At 41.7% G+C, this 26236-nt stretch overlaps 1 protein-coding gene and 1 non-coding gene across 2 annotated transcripts in view; both read left to right on the top strand.

The window, feature by feature from the left end:
- Nucleotides 1-26236, top strand: part of CCDC6 (coiled-coil domain containing 6) — a 117549-nt gene that overhangs the window by 7887 nt on the left and 83426 nt on the right. The gene's annotated exons all lie outside the window — the stretch shown is intronic.
- LOC135274068 (U7 small nuclear RNA) lies at nucleotides 12703-12764 on the top strand. The gene has a single exon (XR_010341881.1). It is a non-coding gene; the product is annotated as a U7 small nuclear RNA (small nuclear RNA).

Genomic DNA, 26236 nt, shown 5'->3' with positions numbered 1-26236 from the left:
TCCAAGACTGTCAAATTTTCTCATCTTTTATGGCTGTAAAATCTACAGCTGTGAAGTTTATTCCAACCATGATACCAGTAAATTGCAGAGGTCACTTTGTGTAGGTTCTCTCTTTAGGGATAAGTATTCTTACAGAAAGGGTTAACAATGTGATCGATGGTTGTTTAAAATTAACCCTCCGCTTTAGTTATTGGTTCCTAGATTGGACATGGAGTACAATTTAATGATTACAGTTCATTACAATACTCATTTGTTTTTTGCTGGGAAATTTTCTGCTCTCCCCTCTCTGCCCCTGCCTTTGCTTCTTCTGTAAGGCATAAAATGGCATATAATAAACATAGCCTCAAAGAGGCAGGATTCAGCCATCAAGTGCTTATAAAACCGCCTACCTGCTTACTGTGTGCTACTCACAAATATCCAAAAGGAATGTTAGGACTCCCCTAGTAGCATAGCGAGGATTGAACTTGACTTTCATTCAGCCTGGCCCTGGCCTGGTGCTGTAGGGAATACAGAGCAGAGGGAAACTGTCTTTCTCTCCAGCCTTGGGGCCTGTGCATTGCAGAAGAACCCAACACACACTTGGATGCAGGAAGGGAAGCTTAGGCTGACTCCTGTGGGGGTTCCCAGGGAGGGGAATTTTACCCTCCAGGTTCCAAAATGAAGTTTATCTGTCTCTGTGAATATCTTTAAGGAAAACAATGTGTTACATTCATTCACAGTTTAATTAGCTTGTAGTTTATTTTGTAGGGTAGAGATGGGGAGAGCTGTTGCGCAATTTATGCTGAGGTGGCACAGGGAGGCTCTTGGTTTGTTTTTAATTTTCGTTTTTATGTGATGATGATTGAAAAGAAATGTCATTGATGTTTTAATTTCATAGTCTGCATCTGTCAGTACATGGAAATTATCTAGGTGTTTTTATAGAGGTGTTCCCTCTATTTCTGTTATACTCTGGGGCCCACCCATGTTTCTTTCATGGAATATTGGTGGATGGACTGAATTTCTCAAGTTTTTAATCTGAAACTATCTGAAAACAAAGACTTCTTGCAGTAAAATTAGAGGTACTATTTTATAGGCAATTTTGAATTCTAATTTTTTACAAAAGTAGTGCTGATTGATGGGCTAATCTTCCAGGCATCTGTTCCAAATCAATCCAGCCTTGGTGGTGCCAGGTGTGTGTCCAGAGTGATCTGGGTAATAGCCACCAGGGCCTCTCAGGGCACTGAGGATCAAATGAGGCCACTTGGTACCGCAGAACAGAGTTGGGATGTTCAGCCAGGCATAGGTCATAATTCAAAACGTTTTCCAAAGGAGGAAGGAAGAGAGTAAAAGAATGAAAGCAGCAGGGATTATGGGTGAGCCAAAGAAAACTCTTAGGAATCTAGTTACCTGTGTTACACACTTCACGTGTTGCTTTTATAAGTGAACAGTTTGAGTCTTTTGTGCTGTCTGCTTGTTGAGATTGTATTAGGCCGAAAGGAACAGATTTGAGAGTAAAATAATTATACCTGGTGTTTCATATAGAAAGCTTTTCAACTCATGAAATTATTTTTATGCGAGCTTGACTTTTTAAAAAATTATCCTGATATGCCAACTCAAATGATAACTTTTATTCTACTGAGAGATGTTTTCTGTGGGTAGGAGCGCTTCACTAGACCTTAGTGTATCTAAACAAAGACATTTATTGAGTCAAAACTAAATGAAGTGTCTCTACTTCATTTAGTAGCCCCACTAGTCTTTGAGGAGAAGACTGACTAGGTGATTTTAATTTTTTTTGTTAACCAAAGTACTGTTTTAAGTGTATTCGCCATACAGTAGAGTTAGACTTCTTCAGGTTCAAATCACTACCTGGTAAGGGTTCATGTCACTTGGAAAGTTTATTAACTGTTTTATGCACTTTGAACCTTGCATGTATGGAGTTTATATTGAGAAACACCTTAGGTACCCAGAGAAGAGGACTAGTGACTTTTTTTGCATGATTTTTTTTAGTGGCAAAAACATATACAACATATAATTCACCATTTTAACCATTTGTAAGTGTACAATTCAGTGGCATTAAGTACGTTCACAATGTTTTGCAGCCATCACCATTAACCATCTCCAGAACTTTTCATCATCCCAAATGGAAACGCTATACTCATTAAACAATAATATCTATTTTTTACTCCTGGGTAAACCTCTATTCCTGGTGACTTTTATATATGTATATATATGTTTTTTCTTTTTTTTAAAGAAAGACTTACGCTGGTCTACAAAAGCAGCTAGCTGCTTCTCACTGTCCTGGTCTTGAAGTTATAAATTTGGACCTAAAGTGTTGATGTCTTGTTTTAACTTAAGTTTGTACTGCCTGTTAGCTGTCCCATATATGGTTCTTTTCTGTCACTCAGCAAATGTGCAGTGCCCTAGCCCTATGCCCAGCTCTGGGCTTGGTGCCAGTAAGCACCCAGATGTGGAGATGCTGGATGGCGGATAACCCATGGTGAGAGCTTGTCCTCTAGGAGGGAAGAGACTTTCTCCCATACCTCCCCCCCAGCACCTCACAGATGTTGGTTACTTTCTATTTTTTATTTTTAACGAAATGTGTTGTATGCTTTTAATTTCCTTGATAGCATTTGGAATAAACTGTAATTTCATTTTTTAAATTATTTATTTTTATACTCACAGGTGCAGCTTATTTAGTCAAGGGGCAAAGAATATAGGGCAGAGTCCAGGAACATACTTGAGCTTCTACTTGTCCTCTCCCCATGGAGTGTGGATGGTATTACTTTCCTGGCAACAACGTGTGACAGTACGCATGGAGTGTTGCCAACCAGAGAAGTTTGGTCAAGCCTTGGGGTGCAGAGTTCTTTCGGGGACTCCATCACGTAGACGTGGTTGACCATCCACAGGGCAGGTCTCAGTCTCCAGGCCCTGAGAAGGCTGTGCTGATATCACATGGCCCAAAGTGCTCAGGCTGAATCACGCTGTTAGGCTTTCCTGTGTGATCCAAGGCCCTCAGGTAAACAGACACTCTTATCAGGCATGACATTCCAAAGGGTTAGAAATTACCTCCAGGAAGTCAAGGGCTAAGGCCAGACCTCTTTTGGGGCAAGGCAAACAAGAAGTTTACAAGGTTTGAAGGAAAAAGAAACCTTATAGAATTTTTATTCACCATCATTGTCCCACTTCCAAATCTTTTTGTGTTGCTGTGGTAACAGCGAATGTTTATGTAGTCCTTACAATGGGATAGGCACTATTGGAAGGTGTTTGCGTATATCCTCTCATTTAATCCTCACTATGGTTCTATGATCAGTACTACTATTTATCCATAGCTATAAGCCTACAAATTTAGGCTCAGATTGGCTGGGCATGGTGACTCGCGCCTTTAATCTCAGCACTTTGGGAGGCGGGTGGATCACCCGAGGTTGAGAGTTTGAGACCAGCCTGACCAACGTGGAGAAACCCCGTCTCTACTAAAAATACAGAAAATTAGCCGGGTGTGGTGGCGCATGCCTATAACGCCAGCTACTCGGAAGGCTGAGGCAGGAGAATTGCTTGAACCTGGGAGGTGGAAGTTGCGGTGAACCAAGATCTTACCATTGCACTCCAGCCTGGGCAACAGGAGTGAAACTGTCTCAAACAAACAAACAAACAAACAAAAACAAATTTAGGCCCAGAAAGGTTGTATCACTTGCCTGAGGTCCCATGGCTATCAGATGGGACTGGGATTTGAGCCCAAGTCTGACCTCAGAGCTTCTACAATCTGTGGGAAGATGGCACATAAATTAATTTAGGGACAAGCCTTTTTGTTTGGTTGATTTTCTTTGAGACAGGGTCTTGCTCTGTCACCCAGGCTGCAGTGCAGTGGTGCCTTCATAGTTCACTACAGCCTCAACCTCTTGAGCTCAAGTGATCCTCGCACCTCAGCTTCCGGAGCAGCTGGGACTACAGATGTGTGCCACCACTCCTGGCTCATTATTATTATTATTATTATTTGTAGAGACTGGGTCTTGCCATGTTGCCCAGGTTAGTCTTGAACTCCTGGGCTCAAGCAATCCTTTCACCTTGACCTCCCAAAGTCCCGGGATTACAGGATGAGATACCATGCACAGCCCAGGGACAGCTTTACCTTCATCTTGTTGTGGACATTTTCCTATTAGAGGTTCTTATACAGTTCTATTCAATTAGGGTAGTCAGCGCTGCCCCATTGCCACAGCAAATTCCCAGGATGCTGGGCCTAAGGGAGTGTTGCCAGGGTAGCAAACTCTCTGTCTTGGAAAAGAAAAAACAATAGAGAAGGGTGCCTTCAGTGCATGGGGGACAGTTTGTGCTCCCCTTTCTGGCTCAGTGTTCCTCCAGTTGGGCCTTGGTCTGTCCCACCCCTGCATCCTGTCCAGCATACCCCAGGATGATGGCACCTCTTCACATGGCATAGCCTTATGGATTCCTCCTCCTCCCTCCTCATCCCAGCCTGGAATCAGTTTCTTTCTTTGCGTTTATGTTACGGTATCTACTTAAAAATAGTCTGATTAGCACAGTACAAGCGGTTTTGTTTTTTTTTTTAAACAAACATGAGTGCCTGCTCTATACCAGGCAGTGTGCCTGTATATAACAACTGGGATGAGATTGTGCTGGTGGCATTGGCGGTGGGGCCCTGATTCAGTCCAGGAGTGGAGGCAGAGTCAGAGAGCGCAGGCTTTGGAAGGAGGAGATTTCTTAGTCAAGATCTAAAGGATAAATCCAAGTTAATCCAAAAGAAGTAGGGGGTGAGTAATGGTAGGACAAGGCACTCCTCCTACACTCAGGCAGAACCTGAATGCCCAGAGAAAAATGAGGATGGGAGGAGAACAGTGCCCAGCTGGGCAACTCCTGGGTTCCCTTCAGGAGCTCATTACGGAAGGGCGGTAGTGAGAACAGTAAGAGCATTTCTGCCTTTTGGAAATCCACTCTGGCTACTTAGTGCAGATGTCTATTTGTGTCTTTTTTTTTTTTTTTTTGAAGGAAAATTTGTATTATTGTAGCTATTTTTAGGTACAGAAAACTCAACAGTGTACATTTAACCCAGTTCAGTGGCAAGTTCTTTAGCTTTTGCCTTTTTGAGCCTGGTGATGCAAGCCACAGACTTGGGACGTAGGACATTGCCTCCCCAGTGATGGCGGATCGTATCTGTCATTGTATTTGTGTCTTTTTAATAAACTATTTGAAGGCAGGTATTTTGTCATTTATCAGCTGTAGGATGATCTGTCTTATTCCATTGTAACTGTTGCCACATACGGTAGTCTTGCAGTGTGTCTGGATACAGTTTTCAACACTTTACCTTTAGGGACTCTTTGACTCCTCGGGACAACCCTTTGTGATCTCCGTGTCACTGATGAAAGACACGAGGCACAGGGAGTCCCAGCAGCCCCTTGAAGATCGCAGTAAGCAGCAGAACAGGGATTGAACACAGCAGTCAGATGGTGCCTTGCGTGGTGACTACCACATAAAAAGCCTGCTATTTGAAGGGTCATTTGTGTTTTCCATAACCTTAACACAGCTGTTCAATAAAATCTGTGGAATTGATTTTGGGAAGTGCTCACTTTTCTTCTTCATAAACTCTTCAGTGGAGAACAATATATTTATTGTAAAGTGTACAAACATTGAATACACAAATGTATCAATCAGTGCTGATTGTATTTATTTGTTTGTTTGTTTGTTTGTTTGTTTCAGACAAAGTCTCACTTTTTCACCCCAGGCTGGAGTGCAGTGGGGCGATCTTGGCTCACTGCAAACTTCGCCTCCTGGACTCAAAGTGATTTTTCTGCCTCAGCCTTCTGAATAGTTGAGACCACAGGCGTGTACCACCATGCCCAGCTATTTTTTTCTTGGATTTTTTTTTTTTTTTTTTCAAAGAGACAGTTTCACTGTGTTGCCTAGGCTGGTAGTCTCTAGCTCCTGGGCTCAAGCAATCCTCCCACCTCAGCTTCCCAAAGTGCTGGGATTATAGGCATAAGCCACTACACCTGGCTGCTCAGTGAATTTAAAAATGAAATCACTAATGTAACCACCACCCTGCTTAGAATACATACAACTGTCAACACCCCTGACACTCTCGTGTGCTCTGTTCCAGTCAGTACTCTTCAAAAAAATTAACCGTGTTCTGACTTATCTCAGTATATTTAATAGATTTGTTTGTTTGAACTTCATATAAATGGAATTATACAGAATGTATTTTGTGTGTCTGGATTCTTTGGTTATCCTAGTTCCTTTACTAATATTAAACAGTATCCATGCAGTTGCAGATACTGGCAGTTTTATTGCTGTGCAATGGTTTGCATAAGTATCTGTAAAATTATTTGCAGTTTTAGAGTCAGCTTCCTGGGCAGCCCCACCCCCTTCCCTTAGTGTTGGTGCTGGGCAGTGGGATGACGTGGAAGGAGTGTGGCACAGCAGAGGACATACAGGCCCTACAGGACACTTAAGTGCTCCTTAACTGAGGTCTGGCTACCCTACTAGCTAAGCTATATTGCATTTAGGGCCTTTGAGCCTTGGTTTACTTACCTGATAAGAGTCTGTCGAGTTAACAGAAATCTTGCTCCCATCCCACAGTTATGAAGATCAAATGAGATGATACATATAGGAAAGTGTTGGGGTAACGTGTGAGTTATCCCTGTAGAAAAATGATATTAAATATTATTAGTATTTCCCCACCTCACCCCCTTCTACTGTCCTCCAAAATACATTTCAAAATCAGTCCTGCTCTAGATAATCCTATAAGATGATGATAGAAAAATAATCCCTTGAAAGCTGAGTGGGGGCGGTTGATTGGCACTGCAGACTGGGGAGCGTCATAACCTGGCTTCTCAGGGCCCTTGTTTCTTTGGTGCTCAGGGATGCCTGGGAACTGAGCAGGTTTCTGAGGGTTTGGTGAGCCAGGATTATACTGGCCTGTGTGGCTGTGTAAAAGTAACAGGACTGCAAGAGTCAAACACACTTCCTAAAAGATCTGTTTTTCCCTGTATGTCAGTTACAGAGCTCTTTCCATTGTGTTTTTTTGCAAAAGTACACGTTTTCTGACTTTAGAACTACTGGCAGACAGAAGACTGTCAAAGCTGGCTTCTCTGATAGAGACTTTTGACCCTCTTTCGTCGGAGTACGGGTTCCAGAAGGTGGAATTTGTTGGCCAACGCCCTAGTGCCACTTCTCCTTAGCTGCTGGTTTAAAGAACAGAAACTAAAACATCAGTCTTTGAAATGGACTGACTTTGCAGGATTGCAGTACCCAAATGATGGAAGGACAATCCCTGGTTATGGGCCGGGGTGGTCTGTGGGACACAGTAGTTTTCTCTGTTTGCAAGGGAGTCGTCAAGTGACCTCTTTTCTTTGTTGTCTCTGGGTTGCTCTTTAGCCTGGGGACTTTCTGAAGGTTGAGAAGCATGCTTTTCCCTCAACTATTAATATTTTGGTTGTATTGACTTTTGGGATGGTAAGAAAGGGCAAGGAGGATATTTTATCTGATTGAGGGACTCTGCTTGCATTGTAAATAAACAAGTTAAAGTGAGCTCAAGAATGCCCTTCCCACTTTTGCTGTTGTCTGTTCACCAGAGTTGTAGAGGCTCTAGCCAAAACTATGGGAGCCCTTTGGTTTCGCCACCTCCCTCTCTGCTCCTTGTCTACACCTTCTCGTTGAACTCTTTTTCAGGTGAGGAAGATTAGTGCTAATGGCAGTCATTCCTTCCGTGGTTGGTTCTTACTTGGCCCAGAGCCTTGCAGCTCTGGGTGATTGCTGCCTGGCGGTGATGTGTAAAGGGACTGGGATTCGCTTGTTAGGCCACAAATGAAAACCTGTAGGGTTTACTGCTTTCTATAAGTACAGTGTATTCTTGCCCCAATTCTCTTCTGTAGGTTCTACTGCTTCTGTTTTTATGCTTCTTTGTTTTATGCGTTGCAGATTAGCATTCTCTATTAGGCTGTGTGAATTTTCCCTTCTTTTTTTTTTTTTTTGAGACAGAGTCTCACTCTGTCACCCAGGCTGGAGTGCAGTGGCACAGTCTTGGCTCACTGGCTTACTGCAACCTCTGCCTCCTGGGTTGAAGCGATTCTCCTGCCTCGGCTTCCCAAGTAGCTGGGACTACAGGTGCGTACCACCACACCCAGCTAATTTTTTGTATTTTTAAGTAGAGACGGGATTTTACCATGTTGGCCAGGCTGGTCTTGATCTCCTGACCTCGTGATCCGCCTGCCTCGGCCTCCAAAAGTGCTGGGATTATAGGTGTGAGCCACTGCACCCAGCCCCTCCTTTCAATTTTATTCATTAACTGCTTTCTGATTTTCCCACCCTAGAGTGCTTTGGCAAAACTTGGAATAACGGAAAGTGACTTGGAAACCAACTAGGGTTACCAGTTAGCAAATAAAAATGCAGGATGCACAACTCTATTTCAATTAGAGATAAACAATGAATTCTTTTTTAGTATACGTATGTCCCACATGTTGCATGGCACCTGTATATACTAGAAAAGCATTTGTTGTTTATCTGAAATTCAAATTTAACCGGGCCTCCTGTATCTTACCTGGTAGTCCTAAAACCTGGAGGACCTGTGTTTAAAAATCTGTTTGCTCCTTCCTTGCTGTGTGAACCTGGGGCAATTTAGCTGACCTCTAAGCCACCTTGCCCTCTTCTCTGAAAAGGCATCATAGTATCTTAGCTCTCCAGTTTTGGATAAATGATACGACTTAGGAATAAATAATATGGAGATGAATGATATGACTTAGGAAAGCCCTCAGGATGCGTTCAGCACAGATCTCCCTTTTCCTTCTCAATCCAGTGATTATGGGTTCGCTTCTTGCCTATTTCTTCCCTTTTCTCTTTTCCTTCCCCAGAAGCTGACACAACGTTCTCTCCTTTCCAAAGCTCTTTGGAGTCTTCTTACGATGGCACCTCCACTTCTTCCTCGGCGGCTCTCAGTTTGCTTTCACATTTCCTGTTCTTCCACACCAGCTTCCTAGTCTCCTCCTCTCTGGAAGCCATTGTTGACTGCATGGCTCAGGTGTCTGTCTTTACTTGGCCACGTTACCAGTCCCCTTGTTGTATGTCTCCTTTCCTCACCAGCCTGCAGTGGTACCAGAGAACTGGGCCTCTCTGCCTCGCCTTCTCTGAGGGATGAGGCATCAGTCATGTCTTTTTTGACGAGTCTCAGCTTCCTGAGAAAGGTGTGTTTCGAATTCAGGGTTTGCAGAAGGGCAGCTTGCATTTGGCCCATAGGTGAAGGGTTTGGCTCCAGAGTTGTGAAGAACTTCTGAAGGCCTGAGCAAGGGCACGCCCTCTGCTCTGTTGTAGGCATCACCTCTGTCTGTTGCGTTGCGTTGCGTTGCTTTGCTTTGCTCTCTTTTTTTGTGTGTTGCTTTGCTTTGCTCTCTTTTTTTGAGATGGTGTCTGGCTCTGTTGCCCAGTCTGGAGTGCAGTGGCACAATCTCTGCTCCTGCAACCTCTGCCTCCCAGGTTCAAGCGATTCTCCTGCCTCAGCCTTCTGAGTAGCTGGGATTACAGATGCCCACCGTCACGCCCAGCTAATTTTTTGTGTTTTTAGTAGAGATGAGGTTTTACCATGTTGGTCAGGCTGGTTTCAAACTCCTAACATCAAGGGATCCACCCTCCTCAGTCTCCCAAAGTGCTGGGATTACAGGTGTGAGCCACCGTACCCAGCCTCTCTGTTGGTTTTTACCTCTACAGCTTCACGTGCTAATTTATTTCCCGCTCTGATGGCAGTTGAGTTTGAGACCCTTGGAGTATGCTGTGGATAATGACTAATGACCAATGTGTTCTACCTTGATGTAGCCCTTGAAACAAAACCATGGGGCCAGGGAGAGAACGGGAGTGCAGAGAAGTTAACTTGCCAGGATCATTCATCTGGTAGGTGGTGGGGGCAGGATTTGACAGCCAGGCTTGGGAGCCTCTGTTCTTAACCACACTACATTGTATTTCTAAGACCACTTGCAGCAGTAATGGTCCATGAAATTCCCTGTAGGAGTTTGGAATATAGCACTGTTTTGTTGTTGCTTCTGCTGTTTGTTTTTTGAAAATTCGTAATGCAAGTCTTTGCCCTATAGTCTGGGCAACTGTTCTAATTCTTGGGTGTCAAATCCGCAAGTCTTTGCCCTATAGTCTGGGCAACTGTTCTAATTCTTGGGTGTCAAATCCGCAAGTCTTTGCCCTATAGTCTGGGCAACTGTTCTAATTCTTGGGTGTCAAATCCTTATCATCAATTTCCCCCTAAAAGAATCCTCCTAGCCCTGAAAGATGTTTCCAGGAGTCTTCTCTTCTTGTGGCCTTCCTCCTTAACTTGTGTAGATTGAGGCACCCATGCATTCATTTAACCCAACATTTTTCATGTACATCCTAAGTGCTAACTATGTGCTTGAGATGTCCTTTCAAGAGCAAGGCAGGATATAAACAATAACTGAGTACCCTGCCTTGGGCTCCTGGCATCCGAAGCCCAGGAAGACCTTGTGCCTGCCATGAAGGAACTCGGAGCCTTTTGGAGAGTTGTGGGAAGGCAGTGTCCTTATAGCGAGTGAAGGAAGATGGCTAGTTTATCATTCAGTATTCACACAAGGAAACAAACCACGCGGAGCTGAAAGGGAAGATGTAATACAGGGATTGGTCATCCTAGTGATAAAGTTGCTGAGAGGCTCAAGTGGGATGGGTGGTGAAAGAAACAACCCAGGAATAATCAGGAGCAGAACACTGCTCTCACACCTACTCTGGAGAATAAAGGGAAGAGGTAGTGTTATCAGAGCCCAGGGGCTGCGGTCACCAAGAAGTTGGAACTGCTGTGGACCTTGAGACCTGGGTGCTGCCTAAGATGGAGAAAGGGGAGAAATACCCCAAGTTCTCCCTTCCATCTTCCCATCTCTTGCTAGTGCATCTTATTGGCTGAATCCCACTGGCTGCTTTTGGGAACTGGGAGTGCAGCCTGCAGAGGTCACCTGTACCTTGCAGAGCAGGAGAAAAGGGCAGTGAGGCATCTGGGGCCAGATAGACCCAGGGCTGGCCCAGGAAGAAATGAATGAATATGGAATGACTGTGTTTGGCTTGGGCAGCTGTTGAGTACTTTGTAGACAGCAGAAGGTTGGAAGACTCAAAGGTTTTTCCTTCAGGAAAATGTGAATAAAGCACATTCCAGGGAGAAGGATCAGCATGGATGAAGGCATGGCAGCTTGAAACAGCGGGCTCCACTTGTAGTGTCCCATGCAGCTCAGGATGGCTAGATTGATACTTGAGGTCTTTCCTGTCCATCCTCCTCCTGCCTCAGAAGCCCCTCCCATCGAATGCTTTTTCACATGTCCTTGTTGTCATTTGTCATTTATGGTTAATGCACATTTTCCTGCAGGGAATGCCAGATGGGAAGCTCTGCACCTGAATATCTTCCAGGCCAGCTGCTTCTGACACAGAGCATGCCCCACATAGCCAGTTGGGAGCATCTTAGGATGCCTCAGTAGCCCTTGAAAGGAATTCATGGGCAGAGCCAGTCAGTTTTGATGGGTGAAGGGTGCTCTGATGAGGATGCTAATGCCCTGGGAGGAGAAATGGCTGCCTATGTTAGTGACTTTGAGGCCTTATCTCCTAGCCCTGCATGTCTGGCAAACAATCGGATTGTGAGAATACTTTTCTCACATTTCCCTGCTGTGAAATTTATTTTTATGATGATAGTGGATTTTGTTTAAACTTTTTCTATTATGGAAATTTTCAAGCATATACAAAAGTAGTGAATCCACAAACCACCAGCTTCACTAATTATTGACACATAGTCTGAAATAGTTTCACCATAAATGGTTCAGTTTGCGTCTCTGATAAAAGGATTTTATAACCATACCATTATCATGCCTGACAAAATTAGTTATATTTCTCCTGGTAAATTAAGTTTGAAAGGTAAACATCCCAGGCTTTTCTGGGATCAAAGGTGTTACCTTTACCTCCCCTCTGCTATTAAGCCCTGTGCCCTTAGGCTGCTCTTGTGCTGCTGGCCCTCGCTCTAACTTTCCTCCCTAAAGCTGTTGACAGAAGGCTTGGAGACCTTTTACCTGCTGCTCTGTCTCCTCCCCAGCTTCTGAGCATCCCAGTTTTGCTGGTTCTGCCCTCAGTAGGTATGTAGACTGGCTTCCCAGCCCCTATGATGAAGCAGCAGGAATTTTGGGTCACCACTTCACCTGTGTGAAGCAGACCCGAAGTGAGGCATCCTGTGCAGCCTTCCCTGAAAGCTTCTAGCTGAGGAATGTCTGAGCATCTGGGGGAGTCATGCCCTTGGAAGATGGACTGGCATCTATGGCTTCCAGAAAGTCTGACTCAGTGCTATGTGTGAAGCCACGCAAGGCTGAAGAGCACCAGACAGGAAGCTGTGGGCAGTATGTGCAGACACGTGTCTTCTGGACAGGTAGAATAACAAGCAGTGTTTGCCCAGAATTTCCAGCTCTGAAATCTGCAGCTTGGGCCACATCTATGGAGTGGTCTTAGCTAAATTATTTCAGTTGAGTCTCATGGCAAATCTGTGGGAGTAGGTAGTGCGTGCCTCCTTTAAAAACAAAGGATGTGGGGCTTAGGTGACATGCTGTTAAATTATTGGCCAGGGAACAGTGCTGGTAAATGGGACAGGTGGAATTTCCAGGGAAGTGGCCTCACACCCAGGCTAGGGTTCTTTCTCTTCTGTTAGCTCCTTGGCAGAGGAGGAGGAGGTTAAAAAAGAGGTCTGATAAGTGTTACAGCTCTTTTAGAATTTGTCTAGCGGGCTTTCCGGTTTTTGCCGGAAAGCCCCTCTCAAGAAAAAAAAAGTTGGGGAATCTGATAGTTCAGCTCTTAAAAGCAAAGGGCATTCAATTCCAAAATTTCTAAGAATTCCATAGTTGCTTTTGACCGAGCAATAAAATTTGGGATCTGCTAGTCAATACATTTGTGAGTACATATAATAATTTCCCCTGAGGTTTGGAATAATGCCCCACTTAAAAAATATTTTTACTTGAATTTTTTTGAATAGGAAAGACATCACTTGGTATTTGTTCCCCTTCTTTTTAACCGAGAAGGTGGTATATATGATATTATATTCTTTTACTGCCCCTCCCACTGCTATTTAATTATACTTTGGAGATTTTTTTTCTGTTTTTTAACAGTTGCATGGTAAGCCATTGTGTGGATATCTCTTACTATTGGGCATTTAATTTGTTTTCAGTCTTTGTTCTCACAATATCACAGTCACCTTGAACACAGATCATTTTGTATGTGGGTGAGTGTATCAGAGGGGATAATTCCTAGCCACTTTCTTCAACCATTTCCTTATATTGACTCAATCTTCCCATCAGTCCTAAGAAGTAGCCAGTAGTGTGTATGTATATATATATACGTATATATATATACGTATATATATACACACACACACACACACACACACATATATGTATGTGTATATTTTTGAGGCGGAGTTTTGCTCTTGTTGCCCAGGCTGGAGTGCGATGGCGCGATCTTGGCTCACCACAACCTCTGCCTCCTGGGTTCAAGCAATTCTCCTGCCTCAGCCTCCCAAGTCGCTGGGACTACAGGCACATGCCACCACGCCCAGCTAATTTTTGTATTTTTAGTAGAGATGGAGTTTCACCATGTTGACCAGGATGGTCTTGATCTCTTGATCTCCTGATCCACCCACCTCGGCCTCCCAAAGTGCTGGGATTACAGGCGTGAGCCACCGCTCCCGGCTGCCAGTAGTATATTATCCTTGTTTTACAGACAGGAAACTGAGGCCCAAAGAGGGTTGGGTGACTTGCCTAAAGTCATACCCCAGAGCATAGGAGAGCCACAATTGACACCTAGCTAAGCAAGCTGATTCTAGAGGAATTCCCTCACTTTTTGATGCTGCCTTTCTTGGTAAATTCACAGAAGTGGCACTGTTGTGTCAAATGCTCTATATATGTGTAATTTGAATAGATGTTGCTTGTACAGTTTACACTTCCATTAGTAGAATATGAGAGATATGTGGCCCCATACTGCACTGTCAGTGGGTTTTATCACACTGGATTTTGGTAGTCTGGTAAATGGACAGTGACATATTAGTACCATCTTTGCGTTTCTCTCAAGGGGGTGGATAAGCATCATTTCTTACGTTTGTAAGAGCCATTTGTATTCTTTTTCTGTACCTGCCTAGTTGATATCCTTTCTTGTTTGTCTTTGGGGACCTTGATCTTTCTCTTACCCATTTTTCTTAGCACTCTATAACAGCGAGTTGATCTTTTTTCAATTTTGAGTTGCAAAAAAATTTCCCACCTTTCAATTATCTTTTGACTTGGCTTTTGGTGTTTTTTGGCCACAGCAATTTATGGTTTCTTGATGTCATTTATAATCTACAGGAAATATTACTAACATTTTATGGTAAAACCTTACTGTATATTTACTTCTTTGGAAAAAAGTAGGACAGACTACTTTTGTAGTCTATTGCATTTTTGTTTAAATGATAGTGCATTTAAGGCAGATTCTGAAGAGTACGTACAAGTAGTGATGCCAGAAATTCTTTTAAATTGCATTAAACCACTTGAACTCACAGCTGCATGTTAGATACATCTCCTGGTGGTGTCTTTTTTCCTCATCCTTCTCTGTATAACACTTTGTATAGTTGATATAAGATCTGGAATTAGGATAATTTCCTGTGACTAGTTGATCAATTACTGAATTCTTTATTTTGGATACTATTATTGTAGCATTTTTCTTCCTCCAGAAGCTGCTGCTTAAATGGATTCAAGTGTAATTGGCATTATTTTTGTATCCTGATCAGTTTGGGGCTCTGTTTATCTGGTGGTTTTATTTTACTCTGCAGTATTTTCCATTTCCCCTGCTTAAAGATAGATTTAAAGCTACGGACCTTAAATTTAATCTTCTTTCATGTTGACCAATCTTCTTTGTTCATCTCACAAATATTACAAATAACATACATATTACAAACCTTCTTTGTTCACTCTACAAATATTTCTGAGGTTATTCTGTATATAAGGTTGTGAGACAGTATCTGCCTCTGGCAGCTGATATTCTAGTGGTGGGGGAAATAGACGTCAGAAAACTGATTTCACAGTTACAGAATTGAAATTGTGATAAATCCTTGAAAAGATAGATGTTTTTCTTGGACGATAGTGATGAGAGGAACCAGAGCAGTTTAAGGCAGCCAAGGGAGCCTCCCTGAAGTGCCATACATGTAGGCTGCAACCCCCTGTGTTTGTTTGTTTGTTTGTTTTTAAGTTAACCATAAAGAGAATGGGTAAAAGAATGTTCTAGGCCCAGGGAAGAGGCTATGCAAAAAATCCTGAAAGCGACAGAAGTGCAGGGCAGGTTTGAGGAACTGAAAGGCAAGGCGAGTTGTGGTTAGAGTAAGATTGGGATATGCCCTGAGGCTGGAAGTAGGTGGGGCCAGGTCCTGAATCTTGAATTAGACTTGAATTATTCTTTGAATCTAATTCAAGGGGTAATGTTGGCGTATATGCCTTTTAAATTAGGAGTAGGTTTTTAAGTTCTGGGGACCATGCCAATCTAGAACTTTTAGTTAAATAAATTTGACCACAAAAGTTGTACTTTAATCCATTCCCTTAAAGTTTTTCATTAGGATGTGTTTTTGCCAATAGCCTTTGTGTTTTAAAATCTAGATGTGGCAAAATAATTTACTGCTTTAAGCAAACCTCCCGACGTGGGTGGGGGATTGAAGAAAGAATGAAGATGGAAGGATTGTAGATATAACAAGTGTATCCAAACTGGATTTATCGCTTCCTCTCCCTGGTTCACACTTATTCTCTGCCCTTTCATTTTTTTCTTTTTTAATTGAGATGGAGTCTTGCTCTATCACCCAGGCTGAGTGCAGTGGTACAATCTCGGCTCACTGCAACCTCCATCTTGCAGGTTCAAGCAATTCTCTTGCCTCAGCCTCCCGAGTAGCTGGGACTACAGGCATGCGCCAGCACACCTGATTAATTTTTGTATTTTTAGTAGAGATGGGATTTCACCATGTTGGCTGGGCTGGTCTCAAACTCCTGATCTCAAGTGATCTGCCCACCTTGGCCTCCTAAAGTGCTGAGATTATAGGCATGAGTCACCGCGCCTGGCCATCTTATGCCTTAAGTGTTTTTCTGGATATGTATTATGCAAATACAAATGTGTGGCTATATTGTCCTCTTAAAAGATACCCAGAAATGGGAGCACATTGTATATCATTCTGTATCTTGCTTTTTTTTTTTTTCTTCCACTTAACACGTGTCATGAGTTTATCCCCATCGTTAGGTATAGAATTGCCCATTTCTTTTCAAGGGCTTGCTGCAAAGTATTCTGGAAAATGGGAGCACTCTCTTTAACTCTTCCTCTGTTGATTGTTTTCAGTCTCTTTCTTTCTACAAAGCAAGTCACAGGAAACATTCTTTTAAAAATTTTTAACAAGTCTTAGCAATGGTTTTTATTATCTGTAGGATAATCTAGGAGTGGAATTACCAGTTCTTAGAGTGTGAGCTTTTGAAATTTTGTTTGTATTCGCTTGGGCAGTGGTAGGTCATCTTTTGCTTATTGTCATTGCTGTCTCGACCTGAAATCCCTTTTTCTTTTGACATTCTTCCTTTCTTTTTTTGGTCCTGTGGGAGGGAACTTCTTATTTTTTTGTTTGTTTTGAAGGGATTGCTTTTACTTAGAATAAATTGCCATGTTGCTTACATTCATTTTTTTCCCCGAAACTTAGTCAACTTAACACTAAACTCCTCTTTTGCTTAAATAGCTTAGAAATAAGTGAGAGAACAAAGATAATACAGCGTTTAGTACCAAATGTTACTCTTAGTAAGAATCCACTGATTGGTTGATGTTAGGAGTTTAAAACTGTTGTTGGAGCCCATTAAAGACATGTCTCCTGTTTGTACGGATCACTCAAGTCACATATGAAGGTGATGGTTTTTGTAAAAGTGCTAGAAAATGTTGGGAAATTTTTTCAACATTTGAGGCTTTCTGTCAAACGTGAGGGTTTTGAACTCTGACAACAATACATTAAACTTTATCCAGTTTATACTGCGTACAGAGTTTCTTAAAGCAGGTTCTACCCTGATTACCATCAGTATACGTGATAGGGATCTTAGCCCTCTGTTCTCAAATATAGTTTAGGGAGTTTTAGAGCAAACTGTGTTTCCTCATTAAATAATCAATTGAGTTGACTCCAATTTGTGTATATCAAACCAAAAAGAGCATAAACTTTTAATATTATGGTCCAGTTGGATAGGATTTGTAATTTTGAGTAACCTTCCAGTGAAACTTTTAAATTCATTACGTTTTTCCCCATCATCAGCCTGTGCTGACATAGATTCAGTTGACAGAATTTGAAAGAACAAAGAGAAGAAAAAGGAAAGTCTAGATTTCTAAATACAGAGAGAGGGAGATGATGGCTCCCATGGAAGGTATAGCGTTGCTTCTAATATCACTTGTGATAGTTGGCTTATCTGGGACATCTGAGTACATCTTACTTTTTGACTCTGCAATATCTTTGCAAGGTATTGATGCCATTTCACTTGGAAGTCATAAAAGGGAGAGTTTATATCCTTTCCTTGTTCCCCATCTCATAGCTTCCAGTATCACATTTCACTCATTGCTATACTTTAGTCCTTTGCGTAACTGATAATGTTGTTTACTTATTGCAAAGACACTTGGTATTTAACTCAAAGACTAAGACTCAGAGTCCATTGACGGTCCAGAGACCGAAGAGACCACAGTGGGCAGTGGAGCCGGTTGATAGGACCTTCCTGAGTCCCTGGGACTCATTGTGTTTTGGGGGTATGAATATATCATTTTTTTTTCCTACTGAATTAAAGTTTTTTCAGTGAAAAAGTTGATCAGTACAGTAGACACTCTTATTTATACCCCTCACCTAATTTCACTAGTTTTTAAGGCATATCACTTCCACGTCACCACTTCTGCTCCCCCGCTTTCCTTCTTACTCCCTCTCCTGCCCTCTGTTTCTGTTCCCTTTTGTCCAACCATCTGAAAGCAGGTTTCAGATATAAGATCACTTCATTCCTAAGCATTCAGTGTGCACCTCCCAGGGACAGGGATGTAGAGTGAGAGTATTTTTGAGGTTACGTCTACCCTGTCACACATTGTCCCTTTCATGGGGACTCCCACAAGAAAATTGTTTTCTTAGGTCTTAATACCAAGTAGAGCTCCTCAGTTTTGGGGCAACAAAAACTGCTAGGTGTCTAAGATGTTTAGCGAAGTTTTTAAAACGCATACTACCTGTTGATTAGCATCGATGTAACTTTAACTTTTGGCTTCATTTGACTACTGGACTTCTTTTCTCCTCTGGCCATTAATGCCTTTTCTCCCTTTAAAATCTTACACATTTTCCCCAGTGAATTTTAGAATGAATTGATGTCTAAAAATTAGCCCAAAATAAATCTGAAATTTTAGTAAGGCCTTAGCTGATCCCTAAGAGAAGAAAGGGGGATAATTGTCTCACCCCATTATGCCCCCTCTGGGACACAAAGATAAAGAAGGTGGAATTTCCCCCGTGTAAAGCCCCAGTAGTTTCATTTTTTCTTATGAATGTGCTGCTGGCATGTTAATCTTAAAACCATTCTTAAGACTTAAAGGACACATCACACTCTGGCTCACACCCACTTCTCAGAGATTGCCCTGGACCTCTCATTCTTTGACCTGGGGTGACTTTCAGTATCAGGGTCCCAGGAACAGTGGTGCGTGGTAGGAAGTGAACACGCTTCTTGGTAGCATCTGTGATAACACAGCGAAAACAATAGATAAGGTATTGGTTGAGGATGACTATTATGGTGGAAGATGTTTTGGATTTAGTCAGAAGGCACATGGCTGAGGAGACCCATGAGACCTGCTGGGTGGGACTGAAGGGCTTAGGTCCGGGAAGGAGGAGATAAAGGGAGTGCAGAAGGGGGTGGGGCAGATGATGCTCTGCCAGATTACAGAAAGATAGTCATCTCGGATCACGTCAGAGCTGATTGTTCCTTCCTGAGTTGCACAGAGGTGGCACTGGGCAGAGACTGGACAGCAGGACATGAGTGGTTTGAACCACCATGCTCTGTGCACCAGGCTAAATACAAGCAGTAACTCACATAACTCTCAAAAGGAGCCTGTGAGTGTAAGAGTTAACCTCATTTACAGATGGAAGATGTGGCTCAGAGAAGTGAAGGAACTGGCCTAAATGGTGGACATATGCCACTTCCAGAGTCTCAGTTAAGCGAAGGCTGCATTGTGACATGCTTCCACTTTATCTTTTTCTTTTAAAAACTTTTTTTGGAGTATAACTTACACACATATGATAAGTGTACATTTCGATTAATTTTCACAGATTGAAGGCACATGTGTAACTTGTGGCCAGCTCAGGAAACAGAATATTACTAACACCTGGACCCCACTGTGCGCCCTTCCAGGCATTATCCCTCCAAGAGTAGCCACTATGCGGAGTTTGAACTCTACTTAACTGGAATTAGTGTGTACTCTTTACGTGTTTGACATCTTTCTCGCAGCATTCTGTCTGTGGGATTTATCTATATTGTTGGTCTCTTCCTGTGTGAGATTGGGTCATAGGACCTAGAGTGTCCAGAAAAACCATTTGTTGCTATAGGGCTGTAAAATCCCCTTAGTGTACAGTTGGTATTTTCAGAACTTGTAAAATTGGAAAATGTCCTATCTGTGTCATCATGGTTTGCTATGATTTGAGCTTTAGAAGAAAAAGCTACCCAGTTTTCAGAGTTCTTGGCATAGAGGATTCTCTCTATATTAAGAAGGAAATGTCTTCAGTATTTTTTAAAGACTTGATTAAAAATCTTGCTGCACTCAGAGCCTCTACCAGCGACATTTTGTCTTATAGATGTAGCATGCTTCTATGCAATAGCTAGGATCCTGAAAAGTTTATTTGCAAATGAAGTTAAATTTGGTTTTATCGAAATATCAGTGTATGAGGGAGCCTGATCATTGGTAAAATGATGAATCATTTGTGCCCTCAGACAAAGACTTCTAGGAACATACCTGTCATTGAACAAGCTTGGGTTTATTGTTCAGTGCAGTGAGGGGAAAACACATTAAAGAGAGGAAAGGGGTGTAGAAAGAAGCTATTAGGAGCTTTGAACTTTACTTAGGTAATATTGGAAAGGGCTGATGGAAAGCAGGGAAACAAAGGTAATTTTCATGTTGGGTGTTTTCAGAAAGCGGGAGTGATCCTGTGATTGGGTATCTCAATACCTTTAGGGAAGGGAAGGCAGATTAGAGCCAGGCCACAGCTGTAATTGGTAAAGAAGTAGTGGTTACTCAATTTAGCCAAGAATGGGGGATGTTTGTATTTTGTGGGTTTCACAGTACTCTTGTTTTGTCTCACTTTGTCATGGTCTTGTTTGATGTAGATGTTTAATGAGATTGCTTATGTCCTTCTTACAGGAGAATGATGTGAGTTAGCTCTAAGTGTCCGATCAGTGTGTAATAATGAGGTCTAGCTGTGAGCGTCTGATTAACTCCTAGTTTCTTGCTTATTTCACAAGAAAAAAAATTTCTAGACTCTTGTTTTTCATAAATCTATAGTTTTTAATATGGGTGTTCTTAAAATAGGATTGAACTTTAGTAACTTCTTATTCCTTAAGATACTAAATAAGTGTTCTGAACAGTAAGTATATTTAGAACATTACCCTTTAGATCCTTGTTTTCCGGCTGCTTAAGTGACTGGGGTTGCCTTGTGTGGACTGGTTTCGGAGGTTTTAGGTAATCTTTGTCAAGTCATGTGGACCTTTGGCCATTGCGTAATCACACTTGACTCTTCACTCCTTACCTGTTGAGTGAGGATGATTTTAACAGTGGCCCAAATTTCTTAATGGCCCCTTGTGAAGTAATTGTTGGATCTCTCAATGAGATGATAACTGCTAATTTATACTGTGCCTACTTCCCAAACGGATTTGAGGTGGCCAAGATGTCCCTTCCCTCTGAGCACCCAACTGCATCTTTTCCTTTCCTTTCCCTTATGGCTTGGCCTAAATGAGTAGTCACAATTGTTAAATCATTTCTTGCCTGTGAAAAAACATTTTCTGGAAGGGGGTTGTTCATCCAAGAAAACTTCATTGGGATACCCTATGGAGGCACTGAAATCTCTCATTATGACTCTTTTAAAGCAGGGTTTGAGTAGAAGACTTGATGCTTTGGCGAGCCCAATGTTGTGATTAGCTGTGAAGGGTTAGGGGTTTGTGTGTCACATTCTGAATCACCTTAGACTCCTGAATGTTTTCACATGGATTGGGATGTGACTTGACCAGAACATGCTTTTCTAATTTTCTTGTCTAACAGAGCATTTAACCTTCTGATTTCTGGCACCCCAGTTTTGCTACATAGCCTTATCCATAAGCTGCAGCTGTGAATGCCTTCTCGTTTGGTTTCATGGGCTAGATTGTGAAACTGGCTAATATGAATGGTAAGTTTTCCCTTGCAGTATCCAGCCTGACAATAGTCAAGAAAGGAAAGGGAAGGAAGATGAGGATGGGTGCTTGGATCAATGGAATCAAAACTCAGACCAGTTCAAGTAGATGAAATAAACAAGGTGGGCGCTGGAAATGTAGACATTGTGCTGTCAAGTGTAGGGCTTCTTGTGCATGTTTTCAGGTACTAATTTTGTCTAAACATAGTATATGGCCATTTATTCCATTGAAATGCTTTGAAATGGCATCTAAATTCCTTGAACTAGCATCTAACTTTCATAGATACCCAAACTTAGTCGTGTACGCTCTTTTTAAATCTATTCCTGTTAGTCAGCCTATTTTGATTGTTATAACTCTAGAGTAGGTTTTGATATCCCAAACGGCAAGTTCTAACACAGTTTTTCAAAAGTTGTCTTAGCTGTTATGATTTTTCCCTTCCTATGTTATATCCTTTAAATCCTTGGGGATTTTATGTTGGGGAGGGTTTATATCGTAAAAATCTCCTGTTTATTTAGGTTCATTTTTTATCCATTTTAACACTTTCAAGTATTTTTGAATATACTTTTACAGAATTTACAGGTGTTCAGCCTTTTTCTCAGGTGCTTTGCTTTTGCCAATGTGGATGTTTTAAATTTTACTTTCTCATTGTATTTAGAAGTGATTTTTGTTTTGTGTCTTTGTTGTTGTTTGGCATCTGGTTACTGTGATGAACAATTATGGGTTGGTTTTCTTGCACTGTGTAGGTGAGTGTCTGGAGTGACAGTTTTGTGTCCCCTCCTTTCTAACATCTGTCATCTCTTACCATAAAATGGGGTCATACTCACATTTAACATATTCTGTTGTTTATGTCTACTAAACAGAAGACAGGGATAATTTAAATAGTGCTGGCTCCTTCACTGTCTGTCTCGCTCCACAAACATTTGTAGGCCCTGAGTCTGTCTCCTTCCCTCAGATGGCCACGTCAGTTTCCATGTACTGGTGTGGTGTTTCTACTGGTGCAGGTTTTTTATAGAAACGGATTCCCTGACCCTACCCTAACTGTATCATAATCAAAGAGAACCTGACTTTCTGCCATTTTCCACTTACATCTTGACCTTGGAACCTAGCCCTCACATAAGAACCACCTCCATTTCTTTCCTTTCTGTTTCTTGCATTTAGCTAGGATGTTCTGTACCACGTTGAGTCAAATTGATGATAGCAGACATCCTATTCTCCTTTCAAACTTTACAGGAATGATGTTGGTGCTTTATTAAATATGTTATCTGACAAAAGCTCTTGCTAGATGCTTAGATGAAGGATGTTTTACTATCGTGAATGAGCAGAATTTTGTCAAATGTTTTGCATCTATTGAGATGGTGATGTATTCACGCACTGCATAATGGCATTTCAGTCAGCGATGGACTATGTATAAGACAGTGGTCCCTTAAGATTAAAATATTATATTTTTACTGTACCTTTTCTATGTTTAGATACACAAATAATCATTGTGTTACAATTGCCTACAGTATTCAGTATAATAACATGCTATACAGACCTAGGAGTAATAGGCCATACCACATAACCTAGGTGTGCAGTAGGCTATACCAATTAGGTTTATGTAAGTATACTTTGATGTTCACACAATGATGATATCACCTAACAATGCTTTTCTCATAATATAACCTGTCATTAAGCAACACATGACTGTATTTTTAAAAATCTCAATGTAATGAAGTACAATTGTCTAATGTTATCTGCTTATTTCTAAGATAAACTCTATCAGCTTATAATTTTTTTAGAATTTTAATACATTGCTGTGCTCATTCTGCTGATATTTTCAAAATTTCTGTATATGTGCTATATAAAAGTTGCCTTTGGGTTTTTTGGTAGGATAGTTTGAAAGCAGGGCTACTTTTGGATAGCTTTTTTTCATTTTTTCCCCCTTTAACAGGTGTAGCTTATATAACATGGCAGTTATCTTTATCTTAAAAGTTTGGTGGAACTTGCCTATTTAAGGAAAAAAAAAACCACACCTGGGCCTGGTATCCTTTCTAGGTAAGGGAGCCTTTTCAAAATTCTTAGAAGCTTTTATGGTGACAGAATAGTGATGTCAAATAATCTATTTAGTGATGCAGCTGGGCGTGTAATGCATCAGTGTGAGGCTGGGCGGGGTGGCTCACGTGTATAATCCCAGTGCTTTGGGAGGCCCAGGCACACGGACCGCCTGAGATCAGGAGTTTGAGACCAGCCTGGCCAACATGGAGACACCCGGTCTCTACTAAAAATACAAACACTAGCCGAGGTGGTGGTGCGGGCCTGTAATCCCAGCTACTTGGAAGCTGAGGCAGGAGAATCACTTGAACCTGGGAGGCAGAGGTTGCAGTAGCCGAGATTGTACCACTACACTCCAGCCTGGGCGACAGAGCGAGACTCAGGCTCAAAAAAATATGACGTGTACATGCACTCATGTATGTATGTCGGCTTTTTTTTGGCCATATGCTTGGCATTGTGAATGTATTCTTAAGATTTTTTAACAATGATTTTTTTAGGATTACAGAATTTATTATTTTGATAGGAGTATAATTTTTCAAGTTAACGTCCGAATAACAATTTCCTTTGCATAATATCATGAAACAAGTTCAGAATGCCATGTGGCAGGCTTGAGCTGGGCAGAGCTTTTGTCTTGGTCAGTTTCAGCTAGTTAACTTGCTGTGTAGGTCTTAAACATCAAATTGTATACAGAGGTCTCTGTCTTAATGTTATACATGTGTTCCTGAAAAACTTTGCATTCTCCAGAATCACACACTAAAAATATTAGGGCTTGATGGAACAATAGCTTTGAGGCAGACCACTCACTCGAACTTTGCCATGTTGTAACTGGAGAATTAAACAGTTTTTGGTTCCTTGGGAGGTGCAACTTGGACTTGTGATGTAGTTTCCAACAGATAAGCAACTTTAAGATGAACTAGTGCTTGAAGTGCCAACTATATGCAGGACTCAGCATTCACAGATAGAAAGGTAAAAAAGGTCTTTGTCCTTGAAGCTCACCTGGACAAAAACCTTTGAACTTCTGTGCTCTAACCTTTTTCCTCTATGTGGTGTTCAATTCAGAAAGATTTCATCTGTCCCAAACCTTTCCTGGTTCAGTCACTGAGTACCCTGTAACAGCTACCCTAGATGAGCAGACCTCTACCAGACCTTAAATATTATTTTAGTGATGATAAATAGCTATTTTTTTGAGAAATTCTGGAAAACAGCTTCATTATATAGCTACTGGGTCATCAGTGCCATCCCTCACAACCACCTCTATTCTGGTTTGTGTGCTTCTAGTCGTTTCTAATGCATCCGAGGGTCGATCTGAACCTTTTAAGCAAAATTTGGGGCATATTGTGGTTCCTAGCATGTTTTTTTTTCCTAACTGGACACATATCATGACAGTTTTCATTTGTTCTTAATTATGGCAGCGTATTATTTCATTGTCAGGATAAACCATCATTTATTAGTGCCTATGTTGATTTCCTATGGCTGCTGTAACAAATTATTACTAGTGGCCTGAAATAACACAGATTTATCTTATAGTTTTATAGGTTAGAAGTCCAATATGGGTCTCAATGGGCTAAAATCAGTGGGACAAGGCTGCAGCTTTTTTCTGGAAGCCCCAGAGGAGAATCTATTTTCTTGCCTTTCCACCTTCTAGAAGCTACCTGCATCCCTTGGCTCATGACCCCTTCCTCATCTTCAAACCCAGCAATGACAAGTCAAGTTCTTGTCATTAGGCATCGCTCTGATCTCTTCTCTGCCTCCGTTTTCCATTTTAAAGGACCTCTGTCATTATATAGGTTCCACTCAGAGAACCCAGGATAATTTCCTTAAAGTCAGTTGATGGGCAACTTTCCTTCTATCTGTTCCCTTAATTCCCCTTTGCATGTAAGTGACATTTTCATGGGATCTGGGGATTCAGTTGTAGACATCTTGAGGCAAAGTTTGCAGGAGGGAGCATTCTGCCTTCACTGATCTCCTGTTGTTATGAATTGGTTGTTTGCATTGGTATGGAGGGCATTTCTGTGAATATCTTTGTATATTGATCTCTTTGTATCTTTGGCTAATCCACATACCACCTTTTTGTAAAGAGTATTTCAAAGTGATACCTCTGGCAAAGGAAAATCCTTCCTTGATTCTTCAGTTTCTAGTAGCTCCAGGCGTTCCTTGGCTTGCAGCTGCAGCACTTCAGTCTGCCTCTGAAGTCACATGGTCAACTTCTCCTTGTATGTTTCTGTCTGTATTTTCCCTTCTTATAAGGACAGCAGTCCTATTGGATTGGAGCCAACTCTAATGATCTCATCTTAACTTGATTACATCTGCAAAGGACCTATTTCCAAATAAGGTCGCATTCACAAGTATGTGGGGTTAGGAATTGAACATATCTTTTTCAAGGACACAATCCATCCCATAAAAGGGAGTGGGGCTATGGAAAGGTACTGAGCACTTACCATGTATACGGCAGCACCGCCAGTGGGCTGGAACAGCAGACACATCAAACACCTCAGCAAAACATGTGAACAGGCAGGCTAACTTTGATGATAAAGCTGCAAAGAGCCTCATGTCAATTCAGATCAGGCTTTGCCACCAAATGAATGCAGTTGTTTGGTTGCTTGGGAAATGTAGCTTTCGGTTTTCAGTCTTGTGGATTTTGTAATTGTGTTTAAAGGATTGAGGACCTGTGCTAGATTTTCATCTTAATTTCTAAAGACAGATTAGCAATATTTTTTACAAGTTCTATTAGGGAAGAGTTACTGCTCATGTACTATCTAATGTTATCTTCCCCCCTCACCCAC

This window comes from Aotus nancymaae, unplaced genomic scaffold (genome assembly GCF_030222135.1).
Source record: "Aotus nancymaae isolate 86718 unplaced genomic scaffold, 86718_ANA_hifiasm-v0.15.2.pri h1tg000010l, whole genome shotgun sequence".
Classification (NCBI taxonomy): Eukaryota; Metazoa; Chordata; class Mammalia; order Primates; family Aotidae; genus Aotus; species Aotus nancymaae.
This window is presented reverse-complemented; position numbering and strand designations above follow the sequence as displayed.